Source organism: Canis aureus, chromosome 20, assembly GCF_053574225.1.
Source record: "Canis aureus isolate CA01 chromosome 20, VMU_Caureus_v.1.0, whole genome shotgun sequence".
NCBI classification, from domain to species: Eukaryota; Metazoa; Chordata; class Mammalia; order Carnivora; family Canidae; genus Canis; species Canis aureus.
In genome coordinates, this window is record NC_135630.1 from 24754820 (window position 1) to 24769542 (window position 14723).

Below are 14723 nucleotides of genomic sequence, written 5' to 3' on the forward strand. Positions count from 1 at the left end.
CTGCTAGGATAATGAACTTGTGTTCTCTGCCCCCATGATCCCACCTTCTCTCCCACCTGCTATTATCTGGATCCTTCACACACATATACTATAAACTATAATTGCTTAGGTGGAGATCACTGAGACATTTGTAAAGAGTAGCAGTTGCTCCTCAGGCTGTGATCCTTCGACCACACTCTGCACTGGTCAGTAGGCCCTTCTGCTCTTGGCTTCATCAGTCTTGCTCTCTCCTAGTTTCCCCTCCCTCTATGGTCTCTGTCTCTTTCATTTGCAGGCTCCTCTTCTTCCATCTGCCCCTACGTGAATGGAACATTGGTGCTCTGCCCTGTTCCATGCTAAGTCTCGTCCTGCCTGCCTTCTTCTTCTCCCTGGCTTCAAGAAATACCTGAATGCTGATGATTCTTGGTGGATCTTCCAGCTTGGATTTTCTCTCTTAGGAACATTCCTTCCAACAGCCTATAGAGTGCTGTACTCAGATGTCCCACATCTGCCTCCAACTCAAGAAGTTTAAGACAGAATTCAGTACGTTCCTACCAGAACTGCTCCTCTCTCTATGTTGTTTCTCTTGGCAAATAGTACCATCTCCTACCTTCTTGCCCCTACCAGAAACCTCCATGTCCGTCTAGACTACTCCGGTTCTCCCTTACCCTCCATATCCAATCAACCACTAGGTCCTGTCTCTTCTATTTCCTAAATATCTCTAGAGCTGTCCCAAGTTCCCAGTTGGCACTTCCACGGTCTTATTTTTTTGTTGTTGTGGTTTGTTTGTTTTTTTTACTTCCGTGGTCTTAATTGAGCCCCTAACTCTTTCTCTGGAGATAACTTCCTCATTGCCATCTCCTTCCCATTTGTCTTCCATAAGAATAGCAGACATAACTTTTTAAAAACTCTCATTGGACAGCCCCCCTTGGCTCAGTGGTTTAGCACCACCTTCAGCCCAGGGCCTGATCCTGGAGACCCAGGATCAAGCCCCATGTCGGGCTTCCTGCATGGAGCCTGCTTCTCTCTCTGCCTGTCTCTTTCTCTCTCTCTGTGTCTCTAATAAATGGATAAAATCTTTAAAAATAATAAGTAAAATAAAATAAAAACTTTCATTGGATGGCAGTTAGAAACCTTAACACAGGTTTTTGCATAAAACCCTTAACAGTTCCCCAGCCATGCACCGCCCTTGGGAGAGTTTCGGCTCTTTGGGCCCTTAGAGCCCCGTGGCCTGGCCTTGCTTACTTTCAGCTGCAACCCAGCCACACCGACCTTCTCTCAGTTCTCAGCACATAGCAAGTGCTTTAACACTTTCCTAAACTCTTCACTTGCATTCCTGTCTGTGGAATGCCCTTTCCTCCCCATCCTTATTTGCCTGGCATTCTCTTCCTCATCCTTCAGAACTAAAATCTCTATCAAGAGTACCTCCTAAAGAAGAGTTAGCCATTTCCTTTCCAATACCCCTACTTATTACAGTGATAATCCCACTTTCGTTTGTGCCTCTGTCTCCCCACCAGGCTGGGAGCTCCGTAAAGTCAGGATACACTAGGTCTCACCTTGAAATCACAGCACAAAAATATACATAGTATTCGGCAGGCACTTAATAAATGTTCATTAATGAATGCCCAATGATCAGCTCTGGGTCACATCCATTAAATGCTGGAGTCATTTCCCCTGATCTCCTGAGTAGAGACCAGAAGACCCCCTTTCCCACTTCATTGTGTCATATGCTAAAAAAACAAAAAAAAAGAAAGAAAGAGAAAGAAAGAAAAAAGCTTGCACAGTGATGTCAACATCCCTGTTAGTATTTAAATATTCTACAGCTTTTACAAAACTACTTTGTAGGGTATAAACAGTTTCATAAATCCATCTAATGGCAGTGTTCTCACCTAGGAGCCACAAAACTTCGGAAGCCTCGTTGCACCGCCCTCTGTGACCAGGTATTTTAACAAAAAGACCATAGTTGTTAGTACGACCTCGGTAAGGGTGCTTCTCATCTTATTTATCTCCATTTCTCCGTGGCAATAAGAAGGGGGCAAGTACTTTTCATGCGTTCAGTACTGACACTGTATCTTAATAAACTACATTCCGAGAACTTAAAATTCGAGGGTATAAAAAACCAGGTTTGCTAGAAACTAGGTTCGCATTTGGGAAAATGAGATCACTAAATCACTCAGCACTCCCCCCCCCCCCCAGCCTTTTTTCAATGCCCTGGCCAGGTTGCTAATTAGGTAACTTCTTATCATAATTACCTAGTCAGCCTTAATGGCTTCACACACTCTGCTCCGTCTCTCACTGGTCCTGTAGGGCCGCTTTTCAATTGTTAAAACAGCTGCTGAGTTTTCCAACCGGAGGAGGCTCGCTGCGCGCCGAGGGGGCCGCGCTCCCCGAGTGAGGGCTGCGGCGGGTGAGAAGTGGGACATGAATGCACAGTTTGCACACCCTGCTTTCCGCCTCCGACCTTCTGGATCTAGCTCGTCTCTCCGCTCCCGCCTCCCCCCCACCCCCCATCAACCCGAGAGCCCCCCTCCCATTGTGCACCCGGGTCTCCCTGACGGTGCGAGGGCCCCGCGCACGCCTCTCCCCGGGGTTTGCGGCTTGGCGGGGGTCTCGCCGGGCCCCCGTCGCCTACCCCGCGGCAGGCGGGGAGGTTAAGGACCGCGGAGTGTTCCTCGTGATGCGGCCCGCGAGGGTCCCCGTGCGGGGAGCGCTGGGTCGTGGCGCGCGCGCGCGTGCATGCGTGTGCGCGTGTGTGTGCGCGCGTGTGTGCGTGTGTGTGTGTGTGTGTGTGTGTTTGCGCGCGCGCGCGGTGGCGCGCAGCGGGAGGGAGGGAGAGAGGGAGGAACTGCGGGGGGAGGCAGCGGGCAGAGGAGGGAGGGGGCGGGCGGGGGAGCGGCTCTGGGCTTCGGCGGTGACACTCGGGAGCGCACACACTCCCCGCTCGGAGCCGCGAGCGAGCGGAGCCACCCGAGCCGCGCACCCGCCTCCGCCGCGCGCCCGGCTCTCCTCGCGTCGCCCTGCAGCCCGGCGCCGGTGCCCCGAGCGGCCGCCCGCGGAGCCCGCGACAGCCCGGCTCGGCGCGGCAGCCTGGTCCCGCCGCCCGGGCCCCCGCGCGCTCCCCGCCTTTGGCGAGGACGCCCCGCACTTCCCCGCTCTGTCCCGGGACCCCCGCAGCCCGCGCTGCTCCGCGCTCCACTTCGCGGCAACTTCGGCGGCCGCGCGCCGCCAGCCTCGCCCGCCTTTGAAGTTTGCAGCGCCCACCGCAAAGTTGGGACACTTCGGCCGATTTCTTTTTCTTCTTCCTTTCCTTTTTTTCTTTTATCTGCCTCCCCCTCCGCCTCCCAGCCCCTCCGGGTCCTGAGTCCTGGCGCTCAGCATCTTGGCCGGGGACGTGGACTGTTCCGCACACCACACCTCGGGGAGGGATATTTTTTTTTTCTTTGCCTCTCCCCCTCCCAGGAAAATCACACAGATCTTTGCAAGGTAAGTGGCGAGAGGAAAGCCGAACTCCGACGCCCCGGCTCCGCAGCCCGCCAGCCCCAGACCCGGCGCAGGGAGCGCTCACGCCCCGGGGCTCGTCTGCGCGACTCGGACGGGCCCGGCGAGGTTCCCGGTCGCCCTGGACGAGGGCGCCAGAGCCCCAGGAGCTGAGGGCTTAAGGGGCGTGGGGGGCAGGTCTCCCTCGGTTTTCCACGCGGGCTCCGTGCGGGGAGGTGGAGGCACGGTGCACAGGCCGGGGACACGGGGCTCCCGGGGCCCGGGCGTGGCGGAGCCGGCAGAGCCGCCGAGCGTCCATCCCGGGCTTGGCCGGGCGCCGGCAGGGCTGCAGCCTCCGCTTAGGTTCGTGCCCTCTGCCCTTCGCTCGCGAAGCCTGCGGGACCCGGGTCTTGCCGGCGCGTCGGCGCGGGACGCAAAGCGAGGCGCCTGCGCTGCGTTCGGGGCTCGCCCGCGGGCCGGGCTGGCGCGGGCTCCCGGGGGGCGGGGGGCACTGGGGACCTGGGTCCGCTCCGGCCGGTCGAACCCCTGCCGCCCCGGCTCCCCGTTAGCCCTCCGCCTGGTAGCGAGCAGCGTTGGAGAAACTTCCTCGAGCTGAGCAGGGAGGCCTGGGACCGAAGCTGCTTTGGCCTGGGGGTGGGGGGTGGGGGGTGGGGGGCACCGGCGCCGCCAGCGAGGCCCAGACCGCGCGACAGGCCGTCGTGCCCTCGCCCTGGGTGTGCACCAGTCGTGTCCGCTGGGGTCGGCGCTACCTTCAGTACGGAGCTGAGAGTTGGGGCGGCCCCGACACTCGGGGATCGTGCGCACGAGTGGCCGCGGGTCCCAGCTCTTCTCCTGGGACACTTGGCAAACTGCACAATTTAGGGTGCAGTTTCGTTTGGTTGTGCGCCCCTCCCGCCCCCTCCCGCGCGTGTCCCCTCGCGAGGCCGGGGAATCGGCCGCAGCCCCCAGCACCGGGTCCACGCGGGTCGCCGAGGCCCTCGGAGTTTGCGGCGGGCACCTCCGCGAGGGCGTTGCGCCGTCCTCCGGGCCGGGTCGTGGGTCCCCTCCCGGTGCCCTTCGGGCGCTGTCCATCTCCCGCTCTGGGTGCAGGTAGCTCCCTGAAACCAAGACCTTGGGCGACAAGTGAAGCTGAGAAAATACCTCTGGGTTCGATTTTTTTTTTTTTTTTTTAAACATAGGTGCTCTTAGCAACTTAGTTGGGCTGGTTAATTTGTCTACTTTTCACCATTCGATCCTACTATGTCAGAAAAGAATTTCTTTTTTTCCCTTGGTCGCTGGCCTCTCCGATGCGCTGCCCTGCGTCCCGCACCGCCCTCGCCCACCCCTTCTTTTGCCCGGGCTTCCTGAACTCTTTTTCTCTTCTGAAGGAGGGAATCTCCGCACCTCCTCCCATTTTCCTCCCATTTTCCTCCCATTTTCCTCCCACACGGTCCCTGAGCGCCTGTGAGAACCAGGGGAGTCGTCAATGGGAAAAAATAGGACCCCCCGCTCCATTCTCCGCCCCTTTCAAACAAGCAAAATCCTCCCTGGGCTCGCAGAAGTGGAGATAAAACATCCCTCCAGAGGGAGCGGTTTTGGGGATTTGATGGGATTGAATTGTTTTATTATCCTGAAAGATGTGATGGATGGATGCGAGAGCAGATATGCATACGGGGCAGAGTGCGCCGAGGGCTCTCAGTATTTATCATTATTGATTATTGTTTATTAAGGATGATAATAAGGCCGTACCCTAGCTGAAGACCGTGTTTATATTTGGTTTTCATTTTGTGTCAGTCTCTTATTACAGTGGTTTCAGAAAGTGAACACACCAAAAGGGTATTAATTCCTCACACTCATTCTGCATATGGAATTAATTAAACGTCAAAAAAGATACTGTCATTTTTACCAAAGTTCTAACCCATGAACTTTTCGGAGGTTGCAGTCTTATGAAATGCCCTCGTTTGCCTCAATCTGTCTCCTTAAAGTTCAAAAAACTTGGCAACATAATTAATTATGGTCCCAATTCCCATTTTCAATCTAAACCTATATGCAAGATTACATTAAAATATCCCATCATTTATCCTTTAAAAGTGACTCTGATGAGTTTAGGTTCTTCAGGAGGGGGAATCAGCTGGGAATGAGGGGTCCAGAAGTTGGAAAAATTAGTGACTATTTCAGATTTCACTAAAAAATCCTTTCATTCTTCCTTTAGAGAAAGAAATTACAAGTGTTTTCTCTGCATAATTCTTAACTTCAGCGAATGTCCTTAATCTTTACCACACACCAGAAACGCCACGGCTTGCAGCTTTGTCTGTATTGTTTTCATTTTTATGTCAGGACGTTTTATTCATTAAACCTGTATGTGGAAGTCACAGGCTCCACGTGGCAGCAACACTCTGTTTTGATTAGTAACTATCATAAAAAAGAAGCTAGAACTCTGTAATGGGCCTAAATTGCTAGGAATCATGTATGGTTTAAATTACGCATTTATTTCAACAGGAATGAAACCATGAATATAAAACATCTTTTAATCACTTGCAGACACAGCTTTTATCTCTTAAGATGTAACAAAATATATAATTGGAAAATATCCTTCTAAGAATGAGGGAAGCCCTGACCCTCATTTTATTTGTCCTGCGTCTATTGAACATATGTCTGGTGACATATGAATGGTAAAAAGCAAAGGGTGATGTCATAACCTTGGCAATCCCATGCTGAAGGAATGCTGACGTAGCCATCGTAGCCCCCATCGCGGGTCTGTCTTCAGATAACGTAGTGACTTCTTTGATTGGCTTCATGAACCTGGTGATCCAGATATTTGTTTTCTCACTTGGATTTATTGACCAGAGTCTCCTTGTGATAGGGGAAAAGTTGTGTGGTAGAGCCCTGATTACTTGGGATGGAAGAGGGAAAGGTAGAAATAAAATGCACCTGCCCGCTGTTACCCTCCTATGTTCATTTCTATTGTACTTCTGCTCAGTCTATCAAGAGGCCAAATTTTTTATTTTCAAACTGACTGTGTTCTTGTTGTCATTGTTAGGACAGAAATAATCATCGTTTTGCAACGATGAATGAGTAGATATTGGAAATATAACGACTATGCCTGAGTTTACAAATAGTGAAGAGTAGTGTGAATTCCTCATAATGTGCACTAAAAAATTTTTAATCTTTCTTCCTTAGTTATTCCAGTGATAGTGTTGAATGCAGTGACTGAGCGGTGCTTTCACACTTTTTTGCTCCCCATCTCAGTGTCAGGACTTGCTTTGGGGAGCCCAGAGTAGCATCCAAGTAAGGACTGGACCTCGCCAGGGTCAGTTGCCATCAGCTTAGTCACTGGGAGGAAATCCTATCCCAAAGGCATCTATATTGGGCCAAAGGCAAGTGTGATCTACAAAACTCATTCAAATTATTCACTTGAGCTTGAAACAGTGTCTAGAACCCCTAAATGTCTATTTTGGAACTACTATTCTGAAGAGTGTGATTTATCCTTATCCAGTTCATTCACAATCATTCAGTAGAAGTGACAACTTTTAACAAGTTATAGCTGAGTAGTAAGTGGTAAATGATGCTAAATCTTTGCTTTCAAACTGATCTCAAAGTTAAAGTCCTCCAAAATTTAAATACTCCATTTAAAAATGCTTTGCAATTTGAACCCAGAACTTAACACTAAATCTTGCCTAATTTTAACACTGTATTATGGTGTAAATTGATACCTATGATATACACACTAATGCTGCCACATGTTGATTTTCACCTAGGAAGAAAAGTAAATAATCTTGCTACTATTGTTTAAAAAAAGAATCAGTATGACATAGAAAAGCAAAACGCTAATATTTTATTACATCATACTGATCTTAAATTCAGTTATATTTCTGGGAAAAACTATGCCATTTTAGGATGAATCTGTGTTAGGACGTGTGTTTAGATCCCTTGCCACTTCTGAGATGACACCTGACATTTGCATTCTGTAGCCCACCAGTGCCCGAGCCAGTAACTAATGCAGGTGTATTCTTGGCTGCTTACTTCCTGAACACATTTCCGAAACCTGAAGATGCTATATTCACACATTCCCCTTTTCTTTTGGTAGTTTACTGAAACCAGCAAACCAACTAATCTATACATTTTAGTATTTTGCAATATTTGAAAATTATAAAATATATACTATTAACTGATCCGAGATTTTAAAAGATATTACTTGTTTCACACTTTACAAATTAAGAGTAAGGTATTTGATCAATATAGGATAAAAATCAAACTGGCCATGTTTCTGCAGATTTTTCCCTTTGGGATAGACAGATTTGACCACAGAACAGCTGGGTATTGGGTCCTGTTACAATGTCAAAATTTTTAAGAACTCACTGAACTAAATGTGATTTAAACTTTAAAGTCCACAGACCTCAAGTTTTTAAATATAGAAACTTCCAAGATTACATGTCATTATTCCATCAACAATTTCCAGATCCTTTGGAAACTGATTTATTATAGTAAGTTGGTGAGTAGTTTTTGGTTTTGATTTGTTAATTTTTCCTGTATCCAATTTGAAAATGACACATATTTAAAATTTTGTATATTTCTCTGAAGTATTCTTAGTTTCTACTTGTGAAAACTCTGAATGAATCTTTAAAAAGGAAAACTATGGAAGAATGTATACAGTTAACTTTTCCAATGTCCCTTAATTGTTCTTTTGAAAGAATTTGTTGCTATTCTTTTGAAAGAATATAGTTATGAGAAAAAGAAACATTTTTAGAAACAATGGGTTATATTAAGTTTGGAAGGAACTCAATAAAAACATAATTACACATAATTAGAAATGGACTCATTTGAGCAGACCTCTTAGACAATAGCCTCTGCAGTGTGGGGGTTTTAAATATAATAGCCAAATAACAAAAATTGAGTTAGCAACATGCACTCATGTCTGTTTTCTAATTGGAATGATTACAGCCAATCTCACAAAGAGTGGTGACTGACTGTAGTACATGGTAACTGTACAAGTTTTTGTCTTCTCCCGGACATGAAAGTGAGACACACACTGTCTTCTTCCAGCTGTGTGCTCAGAGGACATATATTCCACAATCTAAAGACATAGCCAAAAAATATGAACGGTATTCAAGTGGGTGTTTTATCTGTAACTTAAAAATCATCGTAACTACATTTTGTTCTCTGAGCATATAGAATGAGACTGAATTTTATCATTTTCTAAAAGAAACAGTAAAACCTGAACTCATAATTAGAAAGATTTGTGAAGGGTGATATCTTGTTTTTGAAATCACCATGACTTTTATTTAAATTTTAGTATAGAAACTATGAACAAATGTTTATTTGCAAAGATAGAGAATACTGTGTCTGGATAGATGACAAAATGAGGGGCAACATTGTGATACTTACTTGAAAATATTATATTTAAAAGGGAAAAGCTAGTGTAAAAGGGCTTGATTTATTTAGGGTTATTTTCTCTAAAGGGCTACAAGAGTATAGATGGTTATGATTTACAGCACATCATAGTGAAAAATAAATCTCGGCAATCCATAGGAACCTAGGAGATGCCTTTGATTACTCTCTTTCTGTTCAGGTCATGTGTACTCTAAGCTTATGGGCATTCCCAAATGTAACTCTCTGCATTTTATTTCTGTAACAAAATATGTTTCTGATCAAACTACCAGTCATACCAAAAAAAAAACAAAACAAAAAAACAAGCAACTCACATAAGCATAAATGTACTTGATCCCTTTTAGTTATCTTGTTTAAAATACATTTAAAGGCAGACAACAAATACATTTTACCTATAACAATACACAAGTATATATGTCTTGGTTGAAACCTAAATATTATTCATATGTTGATAGCACTCAATAAATGTCATAATTCATAGTAAATCACAGCATTCACTAAAATTCAGTGATATTATCAAAAGCTTCAAATTGGGATTGATTTAGAAGTAACTGGATCCTATAATTGAAGAGAGATTTGTTGCCAACAGTGGTGACAGAGATCAGAAACAGCAGTGGTAGCTAAAAACACCTGGCAAACTGAGAAAAGACAGCAATCATTTATCTCTTGGCCTCCCTAGGTCTCAGATATTTTAGTTCTAGGGGTGATCCTTTGAAGGTTGCTAAAATGCTATGAAAATATATTACTGTTTTTAATGAAAAATGAAACTGCCTCTTAAATAGAAGATAACGATTTGACCTTCTGAAGATCACAGTAGCAGGCATAACTGTATTAGTAGATGGACAAGCCGGCAGGTCCCTTGAGAGATGGCCTGAGGTATTGGGGAAGCCACCCTGCCCCCAGTGTTACCAAGGTCTCTCATGGTACTAAAATGCTATCTGCAAAACGATGGTTTTTCATTTTTGAAGTAATTTTGTTTTTCAGTGTCCACTACAAATATGAAAATAGCCCTAGGTATTCTCTTCTTCTGATAATTGATTTTGTTTCTTATATACTAGTTTAAGTTATACCAGGGGCCAGCTTCACGGACCACACTTGGAAGGGCTTCCTGTGCTTAGTTGAATGCTTGTCTGTCACCATCTTAAAATTCTTAGTTTCTGAACAAGAGATCTTGCACTGGGCCGCACAATTTTTCATTTTATACTAGGTCCACAAAATATGTTATTCATCTTCTTTCTACCTTGATGTGAATTTAAGATATGGAATCTCGATGTTGAGGAATTGGTAAGGACATTGAGGTTATCTTTGCAAGGTTAGGTCTAGTGAATATTTGTATTTAAAAACTTATCTTTTCAATAAAATGAAAGAAACAGAATACTCTTTTAAACCACTGAGGTACTGAACAGGTATCTAGCTTTTGATAGTATTGATCTTGTAAAGCAGAGGTCTGCTGTAAATACTTCCTTTATTATTTTTAAAAAAAATTTTTTTAATACTTCCTTTAAAAGAAGTATCCTCTTGGCCTCACAAGATGACCCCTTATGATGAAAGGAGAAAATATCAAAAGCTCTATTTACATTTACTCTTATGTGTAAATAAGGAAAAGAAGTTTTGTTAACATTGTGTTAATATATCTATTGACAAAGGCACTCTTACTCAGCATATTGGATGGTCATTAAAAAAATCAATAATGATAGAGGTGATAGCTTCTGTGAAGTAAATATAATAACAGGTGAAAATAATGACATTCTAATCAAGATTTAGAAGTCAGCCCTACCTACCCACAAGTTAACCAGAGAAAAGATGTGCAGTGTAGGAGCTCATCCAATATAATCAACTATGATACTCACCGCAGTGTCGAATGCCTTAAGCAACATATATTGAATCCCAATTCGAAAAGATTTGGAGACAACACATTACAGAACCAGAGGTCTTAAACAGAAAGCTGAAAGAGCCCTCAAATAAATTAGTCACCATTATCTTTAAAAGTATTCTTAGTTTTATGTATAAGTATTTGATAATTCCTCTGTTACCCGTAAATAGATAATATACTCCATTATCTTCTGAAATTTTCAGTATTTTAAGAGTTTAAAAAAAGTTATCTAACCTGCCTAATGCTTTCACACAAATATATATTGTATTACATTTTGAATTTTTTATTCGAGATTTTATTGTTTCTCCGTAAAGTTGCCAGTTATTAACTTATGTTAAAGTTGTTCCTGTACTTTGAACTTCACAAGGTGAATGGATATTATCCTACTTATTAACAATATTATTACTCTGAAAAACCCTCAATTGTTTACAAGGTACTGCCTGCCACATCCATCATTTTCCTTAATCTTCACAGGAACCCAGTGAGGAAGATATTAATCCTCCTACTGCTGAGAAATCTGAGACTCCGTTTTAGTTAAGAGACTTACCTACACTCACTAACTTTTAAAATAAAGTGGAGACTCTGGTTTCAGAAGCAGAATTGATGGAAATATTTAAAACTCTTAAACTGATATTAGTTTCCAAATTACTTTATAAGGAAACAATTTGCTTGGATTTATTTTCTTTCTTTCTTTCTTTCTTTCTTTCTTTCTTTCTTTCTTTCTTTCTTTCTTTCTCTTTCTTTTTACAATTTAATGATTCAAAAATATCATTGAGTTTATCTAAATTCATAAGACCTTAATCATAGACAGCTTATGTGCTAAATGTTTGCTGGTTTTGGTTATGGTTAACTTACTAGGTAATTTTGTAGAGGAAGACGATTACACTTTTCCACTTTTAAGTCAGTATGTGTTAAGGTACAACACTGAAAATTAAAAAATCTGCAGAATCCCTTTTTAAATTAGTGTTAATTCCTAATAATTTACCTTTATAGTCATTCTAGCAATCTAGTAATAATGTGGCATTTTTAAGAGATAAGATTTTAAGTTAGATCTGTTTTAAAATTTTTGAAATAAATGATCTCCCCCCAAATTGGATGAAGTTGTACATTTCAATGGAATAATGAGAATTATTATAGACACATATTCCAAATAGTCTAAATGTTGAAAGTCCTTTAAAACATAATGAGTAATAAGTAAGCTCAAACAGTGAAAATATGTATATAACACACACATTAACACTTCAGCCAGAAAGTTCAGTCTATAATTCTTTTAAAATCTCTATATTTAAAGTTTTATTTACACTTACATAGCAATGACAACAAAGAGGCAGTTTGGAAACATCTTTTTTCTCTTGGCAGGCTCTATCCTGTGTAATGACCACTAAACACCGTCGATCCCCAACACTCACCAGCTGCAGCCTTTCCCTCATGCGTCCCTTAAAATTTTTTTTTTTTTTTTAGGAAGAAAAACCACACCTAACTGTGTATCTTAATTTTTATGGGGAGGGAAGTAGAGAGGAAATAATTGTGGTCAGCATTTTTGTGGCTTGTCATCTCTCTGATTGTTGCAGACTTACGTGCTTGTGTTATATCATCATAATTTACTATAAACTCTTCATTAAAAGTGACTGTGGGGTCTGTCCACATTATCTGCCTTTTGAGTGCCCTGTTCTTTAATCATCTCTTAATCCAGAAATAATAATGCAGAACATCCCAGGAACTGAGCCTGATCCTCAGCTCTCTAATCTCGACACGTGCATCTGAAATCCTTTGCTAGATCCAGTGCCTAAACAGCCTGAGCACACTCACCTTTGAATCCGTTTAATCCATCTTTGTTTGTTAAACAATACTGATGCCCTCCAATATGGTCTATCAAGGCTAACAAAAAAGAATATTAAGAATTTCCTACTGTTTTATGTGATGATTTTTAAAAACCCAATGTGTTGGCTTTCCTCTGTGTTTCTAGTCAGTCTTTGATGAAATAGGAGCCTAACTTTTTCCTGATTAGGTAAATTCAGATAGAATAACCTCTTGCTGAGACTCCTTCTGATACCTGTTTAAAGAGCAGGTAGATCAAAACACGTACCTTTTGTTATTGAATAATATTTTGCAACTAGTTAGAGAAGCTGTTTTATAAGCTGACTTATAGATAAATAGAACCCTTTTTCAATTGAAAAGAGCATTCGTATCCACTATTTTAAACTTCATAACAACCCTGGGAATAACTGTGTCCATCTTGTAGATGAGGAAACAGAGACTAAAAGAGATGAAGAGGCTTGTTCAAAGTACAAAAGCCAATCATGGTTTAGTCAGAACCTCTTCAATTCAGATCTTCTTACTCAAAGTCCAGAGATCATTTTCTGTTTTACTTTGTCAGTCTTTTAACTGCTCCCAAACTTGGAGACATTAGACCAGAGAGTGAGCTACAGAAAGAAAAGAGAGGCGATACGTTAACTACCCTTTCTTTCAGGTTCTCTCAACTGCGAGATTGTCACGAACCAGTGTCCTTGGGGAGTATTATCTCATCTCTCCGAAGACAGGGCTCTACATTTATAGTTTGTTTCTGGCCTTAGATTTTGTAAGAGAGATCACAGAAGAAATACGTATTTGAAAACTGTTACTTTAACTTATTTCTTTTTACAAGAACACGACAACTGCATACTTGGGTAGCCCCCCCTTTTTTCTTTTTTCTGGAAATAAGAATAATTTAAGGTTTAACTGTTTTAACTACTTAAAGTTCCCGGGACATATGTCTCACTCTTCTATCTTTGAATTATATTACCCTGATTATCGTTATTTTTAAATTACTACTTTAATTTTGTCCTGTGCTTTAGCACTGGAGGCAACCTCAAAAACTTTTTGATAGTAGATAGGCTTTAATGCTGTCTTATCAAAATAACTGCCAATTGGGGGTAAAGAGGCAAAGTTTGGGGACCATCATGTATTTGGGAAAATATGAGAATGGGTCCATGGAATCATATGCCAATTCTTAGTCTATGGTATTTATAATTCTATAGTAATTATAATTTCTTTTTGATAGCATCTTATTTCTCAGTATTTGCCAGTTGCATTAAGTATACGAAGAAATTAGAATCTTGTCACAATCTCCTAAAAATTCCACTAGGCCATTATTATTGGGCTTTAATATAAACATAGACATATTCCCCAGAGGGAGTAAGCCTGCCTGTCATTGTCATCATCGTCGTCGTCTCCTCCTCCTCCTCCTCCTCCTCCTCCTCCTCCTCCTCCTTCTTCTTCTTTAACATAAAGAAGATAGGGAAAAGAAAGCTGTGAAATTGTGTTGATGTAATAATAATATTCAAAGTAAAAGGGGGAAAGGATGTGTATAATCTCCGTGTCATCTATGCTAAATAGATGTTTAGTACATTACATTTGGTAATGAGTAGAAATCAGAAAAATTAGAAAGTTAAAATTAGAAAGGTAAAAATTAGAAATCAGAAAGTTCAAATAACAAGGGATACCTGGCTGGCTTGGTCAGTAGAGCATGCAACTCTTGATCTTGGGGTTGTAAGTTCAAGCCCAATGCTGGGTGTAGAGATTACTTTAAAATAAAATATTTTAAAAAGAGTAAGAACAGTGAAAATACTGGAGAAGAAAATCACAGTGCCACCATTACCAGGTAATCCGTCACAGGATTGGAAGAGACAGAGCTACTCAAAGTACAGCCCATCAGCTATGAGAATCTGCTTCTGTGCCGAGATAGTTAGAGAGGCTGGAAGCCAAGCAGAGGGATCAGGATCCCCACACACACCTTTTGAATTAGAATCTGCATCTTAATGGGAAAACTGAGTGGTGTGATTGCACACTCAGGTTTGAGAAGCCTGTTCTATAGCATTTCTATTCTCTGATCAGAATGTATCCCAACCAAACCATATTTTACATGTGTTCAGGGGAAAAGAGGTCCTGCTGAGCAGTGCACTGTGTTATTCTTACTAGGACATGTCTGTGTTTTTAAGGACAGAAAAAATGCATCCTCCTACCAGGC

General features: G+C 42.6%; 1 protein-coding gene and 1 long non-coding RNA gene across 2 annotated transcripts in view; one reads left to right on the forward strand and one right to left on the reverse strand.

Moving 5' to 3' along the window:
• Positions 1-2752, reverse strand: part of LOC144291578 (uncharacterized) — a 50036-nt gene extending 47284 nt beyond the window's left edge. The window contains exons 1-2 of the long non-coding RNA XR_013358903.1: positions 2612-2752; positions 2232-2377 (exon numbers count right to left, since the gene is read on the reverse strand). This is a non-coding gene — a long non-coding RNA (uncharacterized LOC144291578). The remainder of the gene's footprint in view (positions 1-2231; positions 2378-2611) is intronic.
• Positions 2753-3093: 341 nt separating this feature from the next.
• The window catches only part of NDNF (neuron derived neurotrophic factor), a 40390-nt gene continuing 28760 nt past the window's right edge, over positions 3094-14723 (forward strand). Inside the window, exon 1 of the mRNA XM_077861173.1 lies at positions 3094-3462. The gene's annotated coding sequence lies outside the window, so the exon portion shown is untranslated. The remainder of the gene's footprint in view (positions 3463-14723) is intronic.